The sequence below is a fragment of the Rhinopithecus roxellana genome, chromosome 7 (assembly GCF_007565055.1).
Source record: "Rhinopithecus roxellana isolate Shanxi Qingling chromosome 7, ASM756505v1, whole genome shotgun sequence".
Taxonomy (NCBI): Eukaryota; Metazoa; Chordata; class Mammalia; order Primates; family Cercopithecidae; genus Rhinopithecus; species Rhinopithecus roxellana.
The window spans coordinates 81,797,773-81,804,723 of record NC_044555.1 but is presented as its reverse complement, the minus strand read 5'-3'; positions in this window follow the sequence as shown (position 1 = coordinate 81,804,723).

Genomic DNA, 6,951 nt, shown 5'->3' with positions numbered 1-6,951 from the left:
TCTCTTCAATTCAGGACATGTCTCATCTCTGAGACATAAACTATGCCCAGGGCCTTGAGTCTTCAAGAAGGACCACACTCTAGATGGCTATCCAAGTTTGATTTGGTGAAAAATACCCCATTTCACCATGAGGTCTTTGAACCGTCAAATACTTCAGTGACACCCACTTGTGTACACTTGTCACCACATTGCACCTTGTTGATCTAAACCAGTTGTATTCAAATTTTGTTTAACACTAGGCCCCAGTAAAACAGAACTGCTCCAGTTGGAGCTGAGGTAGGGATTCAGAGCCCCAACCACTCACTCCACCCCTTCTGGTGGAAGCCTTTGTAAGGGTCTTCAGAGACCAGTTTGAAAACCACTATAATATAATGAATATTTTAGCTACCTTGGCCATGATCTATTGCAGTGGACTATACCAAATTACTGTAGATAGTCACAAATATTAAAGATAGAAGACACTGTCTAAAATATTTAGAGGCAAGATACAGGTAAGGAGTAGGGTTAGTTCTGTAGGACTGTCGAGGATGCTAGATCCCAACTTCCCCACCAGTTGGTCTGACGCCAGATTTCCTACTAAACATATTAGAACAGCAAAATATACAGACATCCAAAATGTCTAACAATGGGAATTTAAAAATATTGATTATAGATCTTGATATCATCTATGTATTATTTAAAATTTATAATAAACAGTTAAGTGAAAAGGGCAGACATGCAAATTTCATGTGCTTTCTAAAGCATTGTATAAAATGTGTGCATGAATATGAACAAAGACATAAACGAAATTCACAAAATGTGAACCAAATTGTTTTGTTAATATGGTAATTTATGGAGAGTTATGTTTTATTTTTAATAATATTTCCCTTATATTATTTTTCAATCAAAAAAGCTTTGAAAATTCTGGAAGATAAATTATAAAAAGAAAATGTAAGAAATAATGTGTTACGAGAGTAAAAATGTTTTCTGACGTGTCAAGGAGAGAAGAAGGTTCTTTCTCTTATTGTACTATCAGCATCATTAACATGGAAAATCAAAAGCTGCTCCCAGAAACAACGACTGGAGCCATGGGGATCCCAAGTGGAAATTTCATAACTGCTTTCTCAAGCCATTGTACAGAGGAATTAGGAGTATAAAAGACAAGTTATGTGTTCTGCATGTTTCAGAATACCCATAAAGTCAGTTCCTTAAATTACTACAATTTGTATAGAATTCTCCATACAAATATTCATGTTATTTTCTAACAGATTTATTTTAAACTTCATTTTGAAATATCTTTAATTGACTTAGTCATTCTCCTGAGTATCTCTTTTTAGAATTCTGTATATTACTTTATTACTTGCTGAAAATCTAGCCAACATTCAAGAAATTTGTATTTTATTTTTAATTTTTTTCTTAATGAGCAATATCCTTAAACTTCAGAGGAAGCTGGAAAGTGGGCAGCCCAGCAGGTTTCCAAAGATATAATATTCACAGCTGCCAGATGAACATGGTTCTGGTTAACTTAGGAAGAGGTAGGCGAGAGCCTTGGGGGAATTTGAAAAGATCAAAAGAACTAAAATGACAATCTCAAATTACTACACTCTCCTTTTTGAAAGTGCAAAGGCTATTTTTTTCATCAATGGATTAATCTGAACTAATATGGAGAACAAAGGAACCTCTGCACCTTTCTCTTCCACATGGTTCTGTAGCTAATTTTATTTTGTTTGGTTTACCTCAGAGAAAACTGAAAGACCAATTTATGATCTTTCAACTCCGTTGAATGTGTGTGAGATTTTTTTCTTTTCTTTTTTTTCTTTTTTTGAGACAGTGTCTTGCTCTTGTTGCCCAGCCTGGAGTGCAGTGGCATGACCTCGGCTCACTGCAACTTCCACCTCCCTGGTTCAAGCGATTCTCCTGCCCCAGCCTCCCAAGCAGCTGGGATTACAGGTGCCCATCACCACGCCAGGCTAATTTTTTATATTTTTAGTAGAGATGGGGTTTGCCATATTGGCCAGGCTGGTCTCAAACTCCTGACCTTGTGATCCACCCACCTCGGCCTCCCAAAGTACTGGGATTACGGGTGTGAGCCACCACACCCGGCCAAATGTGTGTGAGATCTTTTATTAAGTTTTTACGACTCCCTTAAATAATCCTCCTCATTGAGGAAAAATAAAAAATAAAAAATAAAACCTCACTAATTTGGTATTGTGAGGTAATCAAGAGCCTCCCCTCTCTCCCTGAGTAAAGGGTACCATGTTTTGCATAAGAGCATTTTACAGACAGGCTGATTTTCCCTGTAATTTTTTCCTCACTGTTTGTCTCCCCACTTACCTGTCCATTTTTACTCTGTCCCTGAGTCAGGGCATTTATAGTCCAGAAATAAGGTCACTCTCAGCATGGGGAAGGAGAAGAAGGAGGAAAGGGAATAGAAGCCAAGCTAAGCTCTTGGGCAAAGAGAAAACAGAAGAGGATAGGTAAATGATCTCATGATGCAATCTTAAGGATAACTTACTGTTTTCCAGAAGGTCAGAGAGAACTCCTAGATATGATAAGCAGTTTTGATTTAGGCCAATAAAATCCTGCCCAGTAAGATACCATCTTTTTGAAATCACCTTTGCAAAATTATGACAATAAAAGATGTCTGATATGGCTCCCTCCATCTTGCGTCTAACCTGTAAGCTGTCTTCACTCATTCTTGGGCACAGTCCAAGCTAACCATGGGAGAAATTTACATTTTAACTTAAAAGCAAGGATGATAATAGGTCCTCCCTAAAACTAACCCCCTCCTTGCTCAGGGACTGAAAACTGCCTTTGTAAGACTAATGAAAAGTCACAAGATTAGGATTATGGGAGGGACCTGAATTCTTCTAACATGTAGGCATAGTTTCTATAATCCCTTACTGCTCAGGAGTCACATGGCCAGAGATCACAAGATTTGTGACTTCCCCAATTGCTCCTGCAGATAACATCACTATTACAGAACCTAAGATTGGCCTTTAGAGATTTTTTTCAGACTTTCTGGCAACCGACTGACCCCATCTGGACCAGTGACTCATGACTCAACCAGTCCTGTGGCCCTGCCCAGGTGTTTTCCACACCTCTATGATTTCATCCCCAACCAATTAGCAGCACCCATTCCTAAGCACCCATTCCTAAGGCCCCTGCTCACCAAATTGTCCATAAAAACCCTAACCTCTGAGCCTTCAGGGAGACTGATTTGAGTGATAACTCCGTCTCCAACATGGCCAGCCTCATGTCAGTTAAAATCTTTCTTTTTTTTTTTTTTTTGAGACGGAGTCTTGCTCTGTCACCTAGGCTGCAGTGCTGTGGCACAGTCTCGGCTCACTGCAAGCTCTGCCTCCCGGGTTCATGTCATTCTCCTGCCTCAGCCTCCTGAGTTACTGGGACGACAGGTACCCACCACCACACCCGGCTAATTTTTTTTGTATTTTTAGTAGAGACAGAGTTTCACCGTGTTAGCCAGGATGGTCTCCATCTCCTGACCTCATGATCCACCCACCTCAGCCTCCCAAAGTGCTGGGATTACAGGCATGAGCCACCGCACCCAGCCTAAAATCTTTCTTTACTGCAATGCCACAGTCTCAGTGAATTGATTTTGTCTTTGTAATGTGCAGGACGAACCTGTTGGGCAATTACATTTTACACTGCCAGATGTCATTTCCCTGGTGTGTTGATTAATGGAAAGGTGGATTCCCCTTATAGCCTAGGAGGTGAGGAAAGTGTCAGCATCAGGATAGAGAAACATGTCCAAAATAGGTTATCAAAGCCAAGGAACCCAAAGCAAGAACTAAGGAACCTGGGATGATGAAGATATGAGGAACAGGTCCTAATAGGCAAATAATAAGAGTCAAAAAGTCTAGAAAGAGGAGTATAGAGTTAAATCCTTCTGTTTGAATAGGTTATAGGGCTCCATTTGATAGATTAATAGAAAACCATATGAGGACTTTGGAAATCTAGGTAGATATTTGTTCATTATTGTTGTGTTGGGAAGATGACATGAAAAGATCATGAAATTTAAGCCATTAATGGTATCAACAACATCAATAGATACTTATCCATGAATCATTCCAAGAACAAGTTCCCCACCCCTTAACACACATACCCTTTATTTCCTAGACACAATGATGAGGTAATTTCATGAACACATGAGTAGCCATGTAGTGGTGGCTTTAAAAACTAGGCTTCTGGCCGGGCGCGGTGGCTGAAGCCTGTAATCCCAGCACTTCGGGAGGCCGAGACGGGCGGATCACGATGTCAGGAGATCAAGACCATCCTGGCTAACAAGGTGAAACCCCGACTCTACTAAAAAAAAATACAAAAACCTAGCCGGGCGAGGTGGCGGGCGCCTGTAGTCCCAGCTACTCAGGAGGCTGAGGCAGGAGAATGGCATAAACCCGGTGACAGAGCGGGCACAAAAGAACCAGCGAGCAGGCAAGGGTAGGAGCAAAACTGCAAATTATTTTTGGTCACCTAAGGTGTGGGGGAGAGGTCTGTCGGCCTCCCGCAAAGGAGGCCGGCAGAGTCGCCCTGTAGAGCTCTCGGACGGAGTTCCTGATGCAGTCCGACAGGAATGAGGGACTGAGGAAGGCCACGCGTGGCGTCCGTCTGGAGCGGCTTTTCTAGGAGTGGGAGGGCAATAGGCGGGGCACGGGCGTGTCGGGGGGCGTTCCGCAGGTGTGACCAGGTAAATCTTAGTCTCTTCGGATTGAAGTCACCTGGCGCATGCGCGGTTGGTCTGCACCTTCCCTGGCGCCGGCTGCATTTTCACACGCGCAGGAAAAGTTGGTGATGAAGAACCCAGAAGTGCACCATCTTGCCTCCGTTCCTCCAAACACTCGGGAGGCGGAGCTTGCAGTGAGCTGAGATCTGGCCACTGCACTCCAGCCTGGGCGACAGAGCGAGACTCCGTCTCAAAAAAAAAAAAAAAAAAAAAAAACAAACTAGGCTTCTAATTAGTGGCCTATAAAAATGTTTTTGTTTCACTCTCAGTTGTCTCAAGACCACTTGCGCATTCATATTGAGTATTAGCCAAGACTCTTTCCGCTGCAAAAAACTAAAATCCAAATCAAACTATCATAAACAAGAAAAGGGATTTATTAGTTCACCTAGCTAAGAAGATTCTGGGATAGCTCACAGAACTTAATGAGCAGATATAAAAAAGTCAACTCTAAGGAGTTGTCAGAGCTAGGGCATATGAATTATAGAAGATAAAAAATAATTTTCTTTCTAATATTCATAGTTCTTAGTTGGGGTAGACCCCTGTAAGAAAAGGCAGATTAAGAAGGGAAAAACAAACAGAAGTTTTATTTTAACATGTGGACCTCATGTATACCAGGAGATACTCAGAAAAAATGGGTAAATTTCTAAGAGGTAGCTTTGAATTCAGGCTTAAATACAAACCTCCACTGAAACAACGAAGGATATAGAAAAGGCCGGTTTTGAGGAAATAATCAGGAAACGTCTGGTAAACAAAAGCAAAGTTTGTTATGCAGATTTAAGTTAGTGCCTTCTCCATTGATAAGAGTATCTAGTGATTTAGTCATTCTTTTCTTTCTGGTAGAAAGAGGGAAACACCCTTACAAATGGATATTTCTTTTATAGATGTAAATTTCCCTTACAAATGTGTAACTTCTACTCCGTTTTCAGAGCTGCTCCTGTGTCTGCAGTTTCTCAAAATAATCAGCTCAAAATAATCCCTATGCCAAAGAGTCATATTTTGGGGTGACATATTCTGGTTTCCTACAGTCATATTTTCGGGAGGCATATTTTTGGTATCCTACAAAAGTAAAGGTTGGGAATTACGAAGTCAAAGAACCAGGGATGACGAAACAAAGAGGAACAAATCTCAATAGGCAAATGGTAAGAGTCTAGAAGTTCAGAATCAGGGGCTATAACCAGGAACTTGGTGCCCTCTGGCTTTCCGTCTATCCTTCATCTTTGCTATCTCTGCTTCTCCTTGTGTATTGGTCCCATTCTCTACTACTAAAGACAAACTTCCTGTACATGGTAAATTAGACCTTTCAGCAATTTCTGGCATGCATCCTAGTGTAAAATTCAAGAGTCATCCCACACACACATAAACTTTGAATCTAAAAAATTCTACAGAAGACTCTAATTGGTCTACCTTGGGTCACAGGCCCACCCCTTAGACCAATCTCTGTGGCCACTGTGTCAAACGCCCATTTCTGTGGCAGGGCAGGACAATCTACTTTGATAAAAAATTCTACTAGAATGCATGAAATGGGGGAGAAATTCCCCCAGAAGAAAGAGAATGCTAAATCAGAGGGGGGGATATGAAAGGATCATGGGCAAATGAGAATAATAGCTATCTGAGTCCTTATACACCTTCCACCCTCCATATTATTGAAGAATGCATTGTTCCTGAGGGCAAGCCACATTCAACTACTGACAACAATGGTATGAAACCATTTTTCCAGTGACATCATTTATTTACAAACACAGCTAGACTAATTTCTTAAAGAAGCTGAGGATAGTAGTGAAAACATAATACAGCTTAATATTTTCATGTAATTTTCAGTGCTACAGTGGTGGTGCAGAAGTATAGAACAGAAAATTCAAAGCCAACTGAGACCTCTCTTTCAACCCTTCATATTATAGGTGAGAAATCTGGGGATCTGGGGAATTCTGTGTCTGGATAATTCCTAAGGCTTGCAAAGAAAAAGAACAAGATCAGAATACAGATCTTCTGTAATCCAGCCTGGCACTCTTTGGTGAGAAATACATCTAAATACAAATAACAGGACTATGTTTTCCACTTTTAAAAGAGAGGAATGCAGAATGTTAGCTTTCTCCATGATGAATATCTGCTTATCCACAGAAAATTTCATTTTCTCCCGAACAGATGACCACCAAAAAAATGTTGTTTTAAAAGAAGGAAAAAGATTACATGAAAGATAGAGGTTTACATAATTTTAAATTAGCTTGAAT